This window comes from Schistocerca piceifrons, chromosome 7 (genome assembly GCF_021461385.2).
Source record: "Schistocerca piceifrons isolate TAMUIC-IGC-003096 chromosome 7, iqSchPice1.1, whole genome shotgun sequence".
Taxonomy (NCBI): domain Eukaryota; kingdom Metazoa; phylum Arthropoda; class Insecta; order Orthoptera; family Acrididae; genus Schistocerca; species Schistocerca piceifrons.
In genome coordinates, this window is record NC_060144.1 from 188,542,088 (window position 1) to 188,559,446 (window position 17,359).

The 17,359-nt window shown below is 39.3% G+C and overlaps 1 long non-coding RNA gene across 1 annotated transcript in view; it reads left to right on the plus strand.

The window, feature by feature from the left end:
- LOC124805366 overlaps positions 1-17,129 on the plus strand; it is a 42,101-nt gene extending 24,972 nt beyond the window's left edge. The window contains exons 2-3 of the long non-coding RNA XR_007017448.1: positions 11,761-11,847; positions 16,931-17,129. This is a non-coding gene — a long non-coding RNA (uncharacterized LOC124805366). The remainder of the gene's footprint in view (positions 1-11,760; positions 11,848-16,930) is intronic.
- The last annotated feature ends 230 nt before the right edge of the window (positions 17,130-17,359 follow it).

Below are 17,359 nucleotides of genomic sequence, written 5' to 3' on the forward strand. Positions count from 1 at the left end.
CAGCAGCTCGCCCATGGGTCCAGACACATGACCAGTACAAGCTTTTCGTAAGCAATATCTTCCCAGACAAGCAGCTGTTTCCTTTAAAGGAATCGTAGCCTGTCATTTGCTTTCCCTACAAGTGAGCCTTGTGCATCGTTTCATGCGTATTTCTATACATTGTTACTTCCAAATACACTCCTCTGCAAAACTTAAGGACGGGATACATGAAATAATGTATTGACTACTCGGTGAAAATGCCAGAGGTCTCCCAGCCGTGCACAGAAAGTTGGGTACCACATGGCGGGAAGTCTGCTTGATTGTAGTGTCTAATGGGGCTGCCCTGCAACGCGGGGAGGTTAAGGGAATGGGAAAATACGTACAGTGTTTGTCACACAGCAAGCAGTTACGGAGCACTGTAGTGGCTTTCTTCACTACAACGTGGTCTGGAGGCAACATCTGGATGACTTCACAGGGGGAAGACTCGTCAGGAAACTGGAAGAACGACGAAGTGTGACGAGTGTAACCCTGAAATTTGCTATTGTGCATAGCATTGTTTCTCGTGCATCATCGGGGGTTCCGAACCACAGGCTCTGCCGACTGAAGGAGAGGATTTTGTCGATAGCGGTAAACTACAGCAGCAGGTAACTGCTACATAGTGTAACAAGCAAAAAAGGACAGACGTCAAACATCGGGTGCAACCACATTTAACAAGACTACAAGGCAAGCAACTCACGCTCCACAGTAGACTGGTGACTCCATGGGGGTGATCTCTATGCCAACGACCAGTCTTCTGATGCCGCACATTGGCTGCATCGCTTGCGTTGGTGCCAAGAGCTTTGGGACTGGGCCGCCGAGCAGTGCGATCGCATTCTCTTCTCGAGGAGTGCGATCGCATTCTCTTCTCGAGGAGTGCGATCGTATTCTCTTCTCGAGGAGTGCAAGTTCAGTATTATTAGTTATTCAGACATACCCTCACATGCCGAGAGGTGAGAACACGTAATGCACCCCGGAACATTGGTGACCGTGAACGTTTTTGTGACTAAGGTGTAATGGTATAGGAAGGCTTAATACTGCCTGGGCGTGCTGGGTTGGGTTGGGTTGGGTTGATTTGGGGAGGAGACCAAACTGCGAGGTTATCGGTCTTATCGGATTAGGGACGTCCACGACTCCTCACAGAACGTGGAGTTCGAGGGTTTGTCTGTCTGTAAAGTAAGATAGATGGTGATGTGTGGCATCTCTGCCGAAAGAGCACAACGCTGGTTCACGCACAAGTGTTCTGGAGCACACCGTTCATCGTACGAGGTGCATTCAAGTTCTAAGGCCTCCGATTTTTTTTCTCCAGACTGGAAAGAGATAGAAACATGCGCATTGTTTTAAAATGAGGCCGCGTTCATTGTCAATACGTTCCAGAGATAGCAGCACCGTCCAGCAGATGGAATTTTACCGCCAGTGGCGAGAATGAGAACTGTTTTAAATACTTAAAATGGCGACGTTTTCCATACTTGAACAGCGTGCAATCATTCGTTTTCTGAATTTGCGTGGTGTGAAACCAATTGAAATTCATCGACAGTTGAAGGAGACATGTGGTGATGGAGTTATGGATGTGTCGAAAGTGCGTTTGTGGGTGCGACAGTTTAATGAAGGCAGAACATCGTGTGACAACAAACCGAAACAACCTCGGGCTCGCACAAGCCAGTCTGACGACACGATTGAGAAAGTGGAGAGAATTGTTTTGGGGGATCGCCGAATGGCTGTTGAACAGATCGCCTCCAGAGTTGGCATTTCTGTGGGTTCTATGCACACAATCCTGCATGACGACCTGAAAATGCGAAAAGTGTCATCCAGGTGGGTGCCACGAATGCTGACGGACGACCACACGGCTGCCCATGTGGCATGTTGCCGAGCAATGTTGACGCGCAACGACAGCACGAATGGGACTTTCTTTTCATCGGTTGTGACAATGGATGAGACATGGATGCTATTTTTCAATCCAGAAACAAAGCGCCAGTCAGCTCAATGGAAGCACACAGATTCACCGCCACCAAAAAAATTTCGGGTAACCGCCAGTGCTGAAAAAATGATGGTGTCCATGTTCTGGGACAGCGAGGGCGTAATCTTTACCCTTTGCGTTCCAAAGGGCACTACGGTAACAGGTGCATCCTACGAAAATGTTTTGAAGAACAAATTCCTTCTTGCACTGCAACAAAAACGTCCGGGAACGGCTGCGCGTGTGCTGTTTCACCAAAACAACGCACCCGCACATCGAGCTAACGTTACGCAACAGTTTCTTCGTGATAACAACTTTGAAGTGATTCCTCATGCTCCCTACTCACCTGACCTGGCTCCTAGTGACTTTTTTCCAACAATGAAAGACACTCTCCGTGGCCGCACATTCACCAGCCGTGCTGCTATTGCCTCAGCGATTTTCCAGTGGTCAAAACAGACTCCTAAAGAAGCCTTCGCTGCTGCCATGGAATCATGGCGTCAGCGTTGTGAAAAATGTGTACGTCTGCAGGGCGATTACGTCGAGAAGTAACGCCAGTTTCATCGATTTCGGGTGAGTAGTTAATTAGAAAAAAAATCGGAGGCCTTAGAACTTGAATGCACCTCATACATCGTTGAACATGGAGCTCCGCAGCAGACCACCCTTACGTGTTCACATGCTAACTCAACGACCTCGTCGATTACTAATGCAGTGGGGTCGGGACCATCGGGATTCGACCGTCGATCAATGGAAACGTGTCCGCTCTTTGGGTGAATCACGTTTTTGCTACACTAGGTCGATGGTAGTCTCCACAAACGCCGTCATCGAAGTGAACGGCGGCTCTAAACGCGTCATGGACGCAGGCTGTTGGGAGCAATGTTATGCTACGGGAGACATTTTCCTGTGCTTGCTTGGGACCTGTGATAGTAATAGAAGAAACGCTGACAGCTGCGAACCATCTGCATCCCTTCCTGCGTGTTGTCTTCCCGACGGTGATGTCATCTTTCAGCAGTATAACTGTCCCTGTCTCGGAGTCAGAACCGTGCTATAGTGGTTTGAGGAGCGTCATAGTGAGCTGACGTTGATGTACCGGCGATCAAATTCGCCTGATTTAAATGCTGTGGGACCCATCCCGGTTCGCTATCGGGCGTCATCACCGCTACGCAAATCGGCAACCCGTTATTTACGCGAATTACGTGATCCGTGCGTACACATCTAATACTAACACACCTGCACAAACCTACCAAAAAACTGTCGGATCCCTGATGTGCAGAATCAGTAATGTATTTTGTTCCGAAGATGGACAAACTAGCTATTAAGCAGATGGTCATAATGTTTTGGCTCATCAGTGTGGATAATTTAGTTTCTGTGGCGTGATACGTCTCTAAAATGACCAAATCTTTTATGTCCAAGATGGCAGTTTTAGTCTTGTCCTCCCGCTGCGTAAATTTCCGCAGACATCTATGCACATATAACATACAACTTACGCAGATAAACAGTTGAACAAGCCAATATAAAACTGCATGATTTTTTTATTTTATTTCTGTGCCATTTTTCCCGATGGAAAGTGAAATAATTTGTAAATTACAGAATTAAAAAGTTCCATTATTAAACTAAAAAATTAAAGATTTTTTTTTATTTTCATTCAGTTCACCGATTTTCAAGACAGCACACTTTGATTGAAGCTGCAACTATAAAATAAGTATAGTTCTCGCATTAAAAGTTTTTTTAAAGATCTCAGGAATTACCGTAAATGAAAATGGATTGTTTCTTCTTTTAATGTTTAGCACTAGAACAAGGTTCAGGAATTTATTTCTGTTACAGAGATGTGTCTATGTAATGTTTAGTTTAAAGAAAAAAAAAACAATCCATTTCTTCAATCATTTAAGTTTCTTTTAACACTTTGACTGTCAGTCCCGTCAATTGATGGGACGTGATTGTTTCGGTACACTGTTGATGGTATCAGTTGACGGGATACGATTTCTGTCGATCTAAAATCGAAATCACTTACACTGAGGGGATCGATCGCTCTTCATTGTATTGCGAGGAGCATATAGTTTCTAAAACAGACATAAAATGATAGGCATTCTAAGAAACGGCAAGGTTTACATGACCGACTGTTAACGGTCTTGCCAAGAGCCATCGGAAAGGTAACGAATGTCTAAGGCTAGCAGGGGCAAGGGGGTGGGGGTAAATCATACGTCGCTTGTGTGGAAAAATGTCCTGCCGATTCTGACGATGCTCGCGCGTTAATTAAACAAGTCAGTGAGGAATGACGCAGAATATCTTTGAACTACCCTCTCCAATCTCTCTCTCTCTCTTTTCTTTCGGTCTATCTCTTGTTAGTCAAACTTTAATACTGACACGAGACGAACCCGTATACGTTAATAGTTCGTTATCTCGAGTGACTGCCTGTCCGTCGTCCTGTTCTCTAGTCCATCGGAGTCTAGTTTACTCGTGTTATCTACAGATAATACGCCCAAACTGGTACAGTTTACTTTAGAGCAGATAACAAATCACTCGCGGCGTGTGGTTCATGAGTCAACTTAGTAGCATTTGAAACAGTCTACGTCCAGAATGTTCCAGATGTGTACGTCACGCAAAGGTTCACTCGTCTCTGAAATTAATTCCGTGATCAATGCTTCCTTTTAGAGGTGCTTTAGCTTCCGAGATAGTAAAACGTGACAATTGGCATCAAAACCTTTTGCTTGATTCTCGAACGTTTGTGTGTAGAGCTCCTAGTCTCGATGGAGTTCATAGACGTATGTCACACACGCGTTTAGACCTGTCTAGTTTCCCCTTACAGATCATACTCAATATCTGAATCGTCCAGAAAGATAACTCACGTCCAAGAAAGCAAAATTTTAAGGAACTACTAAAAACTGTCATTTAAAATGAAAAGATATATAGAGGTCACTTCTTTTAGAAGATGTAAAGGCACAAAATTTCGAAGTATATTATTTATTAATTTCGAGTTATTAACAAAGGACTTTTGGACACAATAAACACTGACACAATCGAAGGTAAATAATGGAATTTTCAAAGGTATTTGTTAAGTTAGAATCACTGGTTAATAATATGTAATATCTATAAATAAAAAATGTACATCATATGTGCAATATTTACATATGATATACATTTTTCTGATAAATAAAAGTACATGCTTAGAAACAAGTTATTAAGTCATCAGACAGTTAAAAAAATTGTATCTTATATGCTTTCTGTTCTTATCACCTCAGCATTTACTGAAACAGAATTTTCGGTGATGGGTGCAAACCAGCTAGAAGAGAGGGACAGAGCCTCAATAAATTAAAATAAAAAAGTAATTGTTCATTTATTTAAACATAAATTTGCAATGCAGCGCCAGTTATTAATCTTTTAAAACCAACCAAAAACTCATATTTAATGCCAGAAGTACAAAAAAATCGTATTTAAGTACATAGATAATACATTTTTAGAAATATACTATTTATTCACCTTTCCTTGAAATAAGATACGTTATTTGTATCTAAAAATTGTTGATGCTAATCGTGGTTCAATTATAACTGAAAAGGCTGAAGAAGTATGTAAATGAAATCATTCAAATCTGGAGACTGAGAGAAAACATTTATATACCTGCAGTAACTGCTAGAGACTTATCAGTCAGTTTTCTCACATTAAGTGAAACTATTGGAATCTGGTGACTGAGTGAAAACATTCATATATTGACTTGGCCTCGGAGGCTAATTTCATTCAGTTGTTTCATTCTACTAAAAAAACCGACTGAACGAAAAATTGCCGACTGAGCAGTCGGTTGACCCATCACTACGTTCTGTGCGTTGACCAGTAGACGCTTGTAAGCTTCCGTGTGGCTTGCCATTCCGTTTACATTTGGGCAAATTCAAGGTGTGATACACTTCATAGCACACATTCCGAGCCGGCCGTGATACAAGCACACGAGGGAGTGGCTTCACTTGCTCTTTTTTATCGTTGCAGGAACCAGAGCGGTGTAATTGCAAATCAACAGCATCTTTTTGTTTATACAGGATTGTCTCTTGCCTTCCTTGTCAGTAAGCCGTTGTTTGAGTGCATCCAAACTCTGTTGAAAGTCGGGAGTTGTTCAGAAACCATCAATGATGTTCTCATTTGAAGGCAGAAGCTGCCACCGTGGCAATGTCATCTTGGGATTATGTCACTGTGCATACTGTACTTTTTCGTCCTGAAGCATGCAGTGCATCTTGTGTGCAGTTTCTAGCACTGAATTAACGTCATTTTTGCCTTTGTTGTAGCTGATGTTTTGACAGGTAGCGGCAGCTGGTTGAGACTCATACGCTGAAGCGCCAAACAAACTGGTATAGGCATGCGTATTCAAATACAGAGATATGTAAACAGGCAGAATACGCTAAACACCTATATAAGACAACATGTGTCTGGCGCATTTGTTAGATCGTTACTGCTATTACAATGGCAGATTATCAAGATTTAAGTGATTTTGAGCGCGGTGTTACCGTCGGCGCACGAGCAATGGAACACAGCATCTCCGAGGTAGCGATCAAGTGGGGATTTTCCCGTACGACCATTTCACGACCGTACCGAGATCCGGTAAAACATCAAATCTCCGCCATCGCTGCTCCCAGGAAAAGATCTTGCAAGAACAGGACCAACGACGACTGAAGAGAATTGTTCAACGTGACAGAAGTGCAAACCTTCTGGAAACTGCTGCATATTTCAGTGCTGGGCCGTGAACAAGTGTCAGCGTGCGAACCATTCAACGAAACATCATCGATATGGGCTTTCGGAGCTGAAGGCCAACTCGTGTGTCCTTGATGACTGCACGACACAAAGCTATACGCCTCGCCTGAACCCGTCAACACCGATATTTGACTGTTTCTGACTGGAAACATGTTGCTTAGTCGGACAAGTCTCGTTTCAAACTGTATCAAGCGGATGGACATGTACGGGTATGGAGACAACAGACTATCTCATGAATCCATGGACCCTGCATGCCAGCATGTGACTGTTCAAGCTGTTGGAGGCTCTGTAATGATGTGGGGCGTGTGCAGTTGGAGTGATATGGGACCCCTGATATGTCTAGATACGACTCTGAGACGTGACACGTACGTAAGCATCCTGTCTGATCACCAGCATCCATTCATGTCCAGTGTGCATTCCGACGAACTTGACCAATTCCAACAGGACAATGCGACACCCCACACGTCCAAAATTACTTCAGGGACACTCTCCTGAGTTTAAACACTTCCACTGGGCACCAAAATCCGCAGACGTGAGCATTATTGAGCATATCTAGAAGGCCTTGCAACTTGCTGTTCAGAAGAGATCTAAACCCGCTCATACTCTTACGGATGCATGGACAACCCTGCGGGATTAAAGGTGGCAATTTCCTCCAGCACTACTTCAGACATTAGTCGAGTCCATGTCGTGTTGCACTACTTCTGCGTGCTTGCGGGGTCCTACACGATATTAAGTAGGTGTTCCAATTTCTTTGGCTCTTCAGTTTATGATGTAATGTTTGTCTGTCATTAGCGACTTGTCAACAATAGCACATACTGGCAGGAACCATTGGACAGTGCTTTATCACCCATTGGTCATTGTTTATCACTTGCTGAATGTGTTATTCCTATGATCTGCAAACACTTTTAATAAAGTGGTTTTGAGATTCTGGTACTTGTGTTACACTGGCGGGTTCTTAAAAAAACGCATAACACTAAAACCAGTCTATGAGAGTCTAAGGCATTAATTGTCAATATAAAATAATTGCATCACTTGAAACGCCATATGCAGCAAAAGAAAGTTAAAGCACAGGAAATCATAATTCTAGTTCCTGTGTGAATACGACAAGGCTTCCACTTTATTTCGTGGCATAGTTAGGACACTGCAAGGGATTAGCGGATTGTTTGTCACTGGTAAGGAAAATCCCTATCTTTGCAGAAATATTTGTTTTCGAACATTTAAAGTCAATATTTTGACTGCTTAGCCTCATAATGAGGTATCTTAAGCGGAATGACCTCCTCAACGTCAACCACCATGGATTTCGAAAATATCGATTATGTGAAACCAAACTCGCACTTTTCTCACATGACATACTGAAAGCTTTGGATCTAGGCAAACAGATAGATCCTGTATTTGTTGATTTCTGAAAAGCATTTAACTCAGTATCACACCTATGCTTACTTTCAAAAACTACGATCATATGACGTATCAACTGAAATTTGTGACTGGATTGAGGACTTTTTGGTAGGGTGCACGCACCTTGTTATCTTGTATGGAGAGTCATCGTCGCCGGCCGAGGTGGCCGAGCGGTTCTAGGCGCTACTGTCTGGAACCGCGCTACCGGTCGCAGGTTCGAATCCTGCCTCGGGCATGGATGTGTGTGATGTCCTTAGGTTAGTTAGGTTTAAGTAGTTCTAAATTCTAGGGGACTGATGATCTCAGCAGTTAAGTCCCATAGTGCCCAGAGCCATTTTTAGAGTCATCGTCAGATGAAGAAGTAACTTTGGGTGTGCCCCAGGGAAGTCTGTTGGGACTCTGCTGCTCATATTGTGTATTAGTGACCTTGAAGAAAATATTAATAGAAACATCAGGCTCTTTGCAGATAATGCAGTTATCTGCAATGAAGTACTATCTGAAAGAAGCTCCATAAATATTCAGTCAGATGTTGGTAAGACTTAAAAGTGGTGCAGAGATTGGCAGCTTGCTCCAAATTTCCAGAAATGTAAAATTTTGGACTTCAGAAATCAGGAAAACGTCGTATCCTGTGACTATAATATCAAAGAGGCACTGTTGGAATTGGCCAACTCATACAAATAACTGGTTTTAACAGTTTGTAGGATTATGAAACAGAATGATCACCTAGGTTCAGTCATGGATAAAGCAGATAGTAGACTTTCGGTTATTGGTAGAATACTGGGGAAGTGCAATCAGTCTACAAAGGAGATTGCTTACAAATCACTTGTCCAACCAGTTCTAGAATATTGCTCAAGTGTGTGGGACCAATACCAGTTACAACTAACAGGGGATAGTGAATGCATACAGAGAAGGACAGCATGAATGGTCACAGGTTTGTTTAATCCATGCAAGAGTCACAGACATACTGAAGGAGTTGAACTGGAAGACTCTTGAAGACAGATTTAAATTATCCTGAGAAAGTCTCTTAACCGGCTCTAAATGACGACTCTAGGAATTTACTACAATCCCCTACTATCACTCACTTAGAGATTGTGAGGATGAAATTAGAATAATTACTGCACACACAGAGGCACAATCATTCTTACCGCACTCCATACATCAATGGAACAGGAAGAAACCCTAATAACTGGTACAATGTGACATACCCTCTGCCATGCATCTCGTATTGGTTGGCAAAGTATAGATATGGATGTAGATGGTGCTTTATGAATCGCTTTTTTGATGTAACGTTATCTGTTGCTGTAGGCATTATTGGCTCACTTTGAATTTCGTACTTTTTAGAGTCCATGTTTCTTCTTGGAGTCACAATTCGTCCTTACATCAAGCACAATAAATAACATGCACTCAGAATTGCTGAATGAGAGAAAAATTTATTTTATAGCTTGCAGACATTTATACTGAATTAATTCAAGCACAAAATAAGAGTTAATTCCAGACATACCAGAGACTAACTGAACTGAACCACTTAGCATGAACAGCAATCCACCGTGTCAGCTAAAGAGCACACACTACACTTGAACCCCTTGTCGTACTTCTACTCACACATTTACAAAGCACAAAGGCATGCCAATCTAATATACACTATGTAATCAAAAGTATCTGAACACCCCCAAAAGCAACCATTTTTCATATTAGGTGCATTGTGCTGCCAGGTACTCCATATCAGTGACCTCACTAGTCATTAGACATCGTGAGAGAGCAGAATGGGGTGCTCCATGGAACTCACGGACTTCGAACGAGGTCAGGTGCTTGAGTGTAACTTGTTCATACATCTGTACACAAGATTTCGACACCCCTAAACATCTCTAAGTACACTGTTTCCGATGTGACAGTGAAGTGGAAATGTTAAGGGACACGTACAGCACAAAAGCGTACAGGCCAACCTCGTCTGTTGACTGACAGAGACCGCCGACAGTTGAAGAGGGTCGTAATGTGTAACAGGCAGACATCTATGCAGACCATTACACAGGAGTTCGAAACTGCATCAGGAGCCACTGCAAGTACTATGACAGTTAGGTGGGAGGTGAGAAAACTTGGATTTCATGGTCAAGTGGCTGCTCGTAGGCCGCACATCAAGCCGGTGAATGTCAAACGATGCCTTGTTTGGTGTAAGGAGTGTAAACATTGCACAATTGAACAGTGGAAAAACGTTGTGTGAAGTGACAAATCATGGTACACAATATAGTTATCCATTGATAGGTTGTGGGTATGGCAAATGCCCAGTGAACATCATCTGCCAGCGTGTGTAGTGCTCCATCAGTGCTAAAATGCTCCATCAGTGAAAGACAGCTGAGAATGTTGGCAGGGAAATCTGTAGTTAGTGTGATACATAGAGCATCACTCACTACCTTGTGAGACTTTGCTCAGTGAAATGCTCTCAAAATAGCCAGCATTGTATTTTTCCAGCTGGGCCATTGTGTTGACTCAGCATAATTTTGGATGCCACTGTGATCATTCCTGTGACACCTTTTAAACCAGATAAAGCCAGAATATCCTTAGAGTGCAAACTGTGTCTAAATGAGTATTGTACAGTAGTGCAGGCTTTGAAAATATAATTGAAACTTTTTTTAAATACCTCTTTTATGCACATATTCTTAGTGGAAATTTGTTGAATGTTTACTTAAATGTTTTCATCTGAAATGACATAGTATTCAAATATTTTCTTTTGAAATAATTTTCTCTTGAAATAACCTATTCATTATATAAGTTCCTGAATCAAACAAGTAAGGGTAAATTTGACATATAGCTCAGTGTATGGACAGGAGAGTATGGGAGATTAATGAAATAGTTGGAATGTCTATTCCTAAACAGCATCACAATATGTCTCTCTGAAGGAAGGAAGGAAGGTGGGAAAATCAGAGTTTAATGTAAATAGCACAGATAGAACAAGGATAAGAAGGAATCCATGTGTGTTATTTTCAAAGGAACCACCTCATGGCCTTTGCATCAGGTTATTTTTTAAAACTCTAATCTGAATAGCCAGTTTGGTATTTGAACATGCTCCTTCTGAAAAAGCATTCAGTGCATTAATTGCTGTGTCAGGTTGGTTGGTACACCTCCTTGAGTTTAAAAATAACAACATACATAAAACAGTTATCTAACCACCTTAGCCACTGACAGTGAATATTAAATGACCTTTAGGAGCAGAATGGTTTAGTTCTTGTGAACACACTACTTTCATTATGGCTACTCTATCACTTGACACAAAACACAAAAAATGTAACCAAAATACAGTGAGCATGTTTTTATTCCATATTTTATATTTATATTAGTTGCTACACCTCAAACTTACCTTGGTTTGTCCTTTACATTGTATTTTTGTACAATAATTAATAAATAAATAATTCACACTGCTGTTTTCTGTCGGGACTGCAGACATAATATTAAATTTCCAGCAGAGCTGCTATAACAACAGCATTCTGAAAGTTTTCTCCAACTTAATGGATCATATTTCACGGCAGTCTGTAGCAGGACATACATGTATGTTGAGATGTGGAGATAAACATGAAGGAACCACTTACTGGAAATGTTTTCAGTTATTTGAAAATGTACTCATATTCTTTTTCATGTACAGGTGTTTATGAAAATAAAATGTCTGTCTGTTGCAGATACCTGCAAGGAGGAAGAAAAATGTGGAAAGGAGTGCAAGTGTCCGGAGAGCTGTAAATGTTGCCAGTCAGGGAAGGATGATACAAGTAAATATTTTGTCAGCCTAGGTTTATTAATAGCTACAACTTTACACTGAACTTCTTTATATGTGACACATGTTTAATCATGTCCAAGATGTGTCAAGAGATAGTCAAGTTTAATTGCATTTTAAGTGATAAAAACATACTGATCATCATCTTTTCCCAAGTTTATTTACCTGCAATTACAAATGTGTGGCTCAACTTACTTAGAGCACTATCACAATTTTATCATTGCTTGGACCTTTAGTTGAGAGAAATCATAATTTTCTGTTGATTTAAATCATAATCATTTATAGACAAAAACTGTGTTTAGTACCAGTACTGTTCTGTAGCCACATTAATTGCCAAGTCAAAGATCTTATTACAATCTTCCCCTTTCCTTACAACAGTCCAAACATTATCTGAAAAAATTACAGACAGTACAGAGTTTGAGATTTCCTTTTATATCATCAGAACATTTCTGTAAGTAAGAATGTTACAGCAGATAAGAATCCAACTGCATGAGCTGCTTTACACTGTACATTACAGAAGCTGTTACTTTCTTGTGAGTTAGAAGAAACTGGCTTGATGGTGCAGCTCATGAAGAGAGTGGGCTTTAATAGATGATAACAATATCCACAGATCTTGGTAGTACCTGCACGAACCTAATTTAAGATCCTTGTTTTACAAAATAACTTCAGTTCCCTAGTAATGTATGATCTTTTTCCTCCCATTTTTAAGGCATATTGAATTAAGGCAGCACCCTGTCGTTAATAGGATAACAAATAATGAGAGACAGATAAAAATTCATTGTAAGAGAGAAAGGCTTTTTATTGTGTCATGAATCTAAGATCTTGATCATAAATTAAATGGAAAACAGTATCACAGTTAAGAAAAAAATATATTTAAATGTATGTACAACATTTGTCTATACTTGAGATTCTCTGAATTTTATTCCATGTGGGGAGATAACAATACAAGAAAAAGAGGGAGACAGTGATTCATCATTACTTAGTGTAAAGACAATTTATGACAGAAGAGTGCAGGATGCTTTGTTTGATAACTCACAATGGACGTTGTGTATGTTGCATTTATTATGATCACAAATGTACAAAGTTATGATTGAACTATGCGAGAAATGCTAGCAAGAGGCAAAAATAGCAGTTGGTGTGGATGAAACTAACACTATGGAACAAACTTTGTGAAAAAATACAATTCTGTATTGTTGTTCGACTGCAAACAACATAGGTGATATAGGAACTACAAAGGGCAGGCTCAAAAACTGACACTGTAGAATGATACTCCAGAATGATTTTGTTTGTAAAGTTGTACATTATGTCTGTGACTGAATTTTTGGTTAATAATTTTGAACATGCCATTATTAATTGAAGACTATTTTAAAAGATATCTGCAGAGTTTGTTAATGTTGTCACTTATCATTAAATATTTTGACAGCTATCCTAGCTGTTACTTTGAGATGAGTCATATCCAGAATTCAATTGCTCAGTATAACTGAAGAGGGCAGCTATGGAAACTGGCAAACTATTTCATGAAAGATGACCAGTTAATTTAATGAAGCTGAAGCATGAAAATCAGTTGTTTGCCAATAAACTGTAAGAAAGTTCTTATTTAATGATCTGCTGAATTCTATCTTTTAAAACAGTTTATTACAGTTCCATACTTCAAATAACCAACTTGTTGTTCTATTTAGTGTTTCTTTTATTAGAGTAGCCCAGTTAAGCAAATACTCCACAATGTCTCTTCAGTATAATTTGAAAACTCAATGCTAATCACAAGATCTGACTTTTAAAGAAACAGCTCATGAAGATGTTGAGCAATAACCAAGTATCCTGGTCAAATCTACAGTTTCATATTCGCTTTGAAGTGAATAACGCATCTCTAGAATTTTCCCGACTGCAGAAGATTGTTGCAGCATATGACATGTACACTTCTTTCCTCTTTCTAGCAGCTCACTCTGCAGAAATTACTCCCTTTATAGGCCATAGTTCATTCTTGTGTATTGTACCCAGTTAACTACCACAAACATTAAATAGACTTAAGAGTTTAAACAACTTGTTTTAAAAAAAACTTACAGGTAGTACAGCACGCTTACATTTCACATGTACTCTTTGAATTGATATCAGAATTCATTGCTACTAACAGAATAATCACAATCATGAAACGCTCCCATTTTTTGTGCTATTTGAGGTTCATGATACAATCATATAAGGGCATACACTGCCCATTCAAGCAACTCTGATAAACCCTCATGACAATTCTAAACTCCATCCAAACAGGCCTTGGAAGGCTCAACAGTACTGACCAATCACCATGTCATCCTCAGGCCACAGACATCACTGCACGTGGATATGGAGGGGCATGTGGTCAGCACACTGTTTGTTTGACCATTGTCAGCTTTCATGGCTGCCTCTTGACAATACCATTTTTAAATCCCCAAGTTATAAAACATTTTTTGTAATTTTTTTTATGTACAAGCAATGTCACATATTGTATTTGCTCACGCTTTACTGATCTCCTTTCATCCTCACACTAATAGTTATAATCTATCTTTTCCGTAATTTTTACTGTTATCCATTCTAGGTTATGAGGTAATTGTTGTTACTCTTTAAATAATAATAATAATGTTGAAGCATTCAACTACACTATAAAATATGTCAAACTTTGATCATCAGGTACCCAGCACTTACATTACATTCAGCACTTAGATTACATTTTTAGCTTTATATGTGAATGTCTGCAAACTGACACTGAGATGTTTGACACTTGAAGTACATTCCTTTGTAAGATGAAGGGTAATAAGTTTGAATGCTACAGCATTATTACTGATAGTCTACTCAACAGCCTGTTTGCACCATCACCATACCCTCTGGTGTTTTCATATTTTCAGTTTTATTCATTATCTATCTTCACAAAGTCAGCTTCCTAGAATCTGCATTTCTAATTCACACATTTGCAGTTAGTCCTGCCATTCACATTACATCTACTTTCAACTGATATTCATGGATATTTATCAATAACACATGTAGTATTTGTGTGACGATACATAAAACAAAACTGTGAAGAGTCTAATTACACAACTGCTCTATCATATACATTTAATGCATTTACCTCTGCCTGCCCTATCAGTATTCTTCATTTTCTTATAGTTTTCTAGCTGATGATATGCTTACTCCAGAATACTGCTCTTTCCTGTCCAATTAGTGGCTACTATTACCTGTTCATTTTTCTTTTCAGTGATCTCATCTTCCCATTGTTAATGTTGTCTTTCCATCTTATGTGAGGCTTCCCTGATGATCAGGCAATTTCCATTGAACCACTAATTACCTCTACTTATCTAATGAGAAAATTTTGAAATTTTGTATTATACAGTCTTCATTACATGTCCTGCACAACCGTTTCTTGTTTGTTTCATTTTATTGATACCGTCACATGGTTGCGAATGCCAGTCCATCATTCCTCTGCTTTTAATGTTCTCCAATCTTAAGTATCAAGGCATCTTGCTACACCATCACATTATCCATTCCATCCCTTGTGCAGTGTTGTGGACCCATGCTAACAGGTTTACCAGTCATGATTCCAACATGAATATCAAGTCTCATTTTACTGTTCTCTTCCTAAATATCAGATAAATAAAAAGGGAGTGATAGAAGCAATTCAGTAGAATAACTAGCTTTAAATTTAATGTAAACAGATGCTCCCAATTTGTTCCTTCCACATCCCTTATTCTCAGTATCTGCTTAGAACAGTATTGTTTCCTACATGTAGATTGATTCTGGTCATACTTTTCCTTGGATGTCCATTCCTCTTCTACCAAGATGCAATTTGATTGTGTATTTTTCCATCTTATGACATTTTATTTACAAATATACTTGTCTTCAACAGACTAGCATTTTACTCTTCATTTTATACTTATGATGAATGTGTATGTTCAACCACTTATGACCACTAGAAACTGATTCTGAAAGCTTTTACATTGGTTACTTTTTTCATAACTTCTTAGTTATTAAAATTTTCATCCAAAAATAATTATTTTTGTTACAGAACAGTAGCATTTAGTTAAAAATATTTTCATATGAAAATGGGAATGCATAATCCCCCTTTTTGGGCAAAAAAGGTGAGAGTTTCTTAAAAATATGGTATCAATGATGGAAAATGTTAATTAGTAAGTCTCTTCATTGCGGGCAGATCATTTTAGTTAGCTTTTGCTGGTGATTTTAACATGATTGTATACAAAACTATCATAAATGTAAGGCATTTTTGCTCTACAATAAATGTGAAAAACTTCAGATTATTAGTATTGTGTGTTTTGTTCAATGCTTTCAATAGTTTGGCTTCCTCACAATGCTTTGATGCGGCAATAGACAATTCTGTTTCCTAGCTGGCAGTAGTGATTTTTCACTTAAGTCATGTGACAACCATGACACCAAGTTACGTCACAGAACAAACAGAAGTGTTGCATGACAACATGTTCAGAGCATTTGCACTCCTATGCAAATAGGCTTTGGTAGGGGCTGGCAGCAATTCATCAGATGTAGGCCTGCCTATTTCACACAGTGATGTCACTCATCATTTTCATTGTCCAACAATGAATTTTCACATTCTTTGTCACTTTCTGGTCTGCTGAATTCAGTATCAAGCTCTTCATGTCAATTCACTTTCAAAATACACTTTGCAGTCACAGAAATCAATTGAGAATAGACATTTTATTGTTGACTATACTGAAGGTGCACACAGTCAAAGTGATGTTTTGTGGCAATAAATATAACCAAAACATAACTGGCAAGCTAAGAATGCAAATTGGAACAGGTTTTCTTGGCTGAACACACAACTTTTTCACAAAAATAAGTGCAAAGTAATGTTTTTCATTCTTCTTATTTAATTATCCAGTTATATTTGGAATTTCAAGTCTTGGTTACAATTAATGAGATAAAGATGTAATATTAGTACTTCAGATAAAACCTGCTTCACATACTTCAAAATACTAATTTTTGGACTACTTTTGATGCAAAATTTTCTTTTGCGTATTTAGACATATACTGTCTATGGAGTAATAACAAGAAAACTCATAAATATTTTGTTTATTTTGCAGAGGGCAGCCAGTGTGAGTGCAAACAGGGTGAAAATGCTCCTTGTGTGTGTCCTGAGAACAGCTGCAAATGTGAATGAATAACCTTAAGCATCAGCCAGTGTTGCATTTACAGTACCACTCTTTAAAACTTGTGCCTGTGTTATAAATTATTTTAATTATGTCCCTGAAGAACAATAAAACATATGTACAGTAAAATGTACTGAATTCTGTTTCATTTGCTGAATGATGCTTGTAATAGAATCATGCATTTCATCAAAATGAGAAACAGTTATGGAACTGTATGATAATTGATTAGATAATAACACAGTGGCCTTTGCTTAGGATGATATTTTTATTTTCATCATCATCTAAACAGTTACAGCAATTCATAAGAACTAAAAAGGAGGAAGTACGCTATTTTGATATTCCAGTGCATACGAGTTTGACATC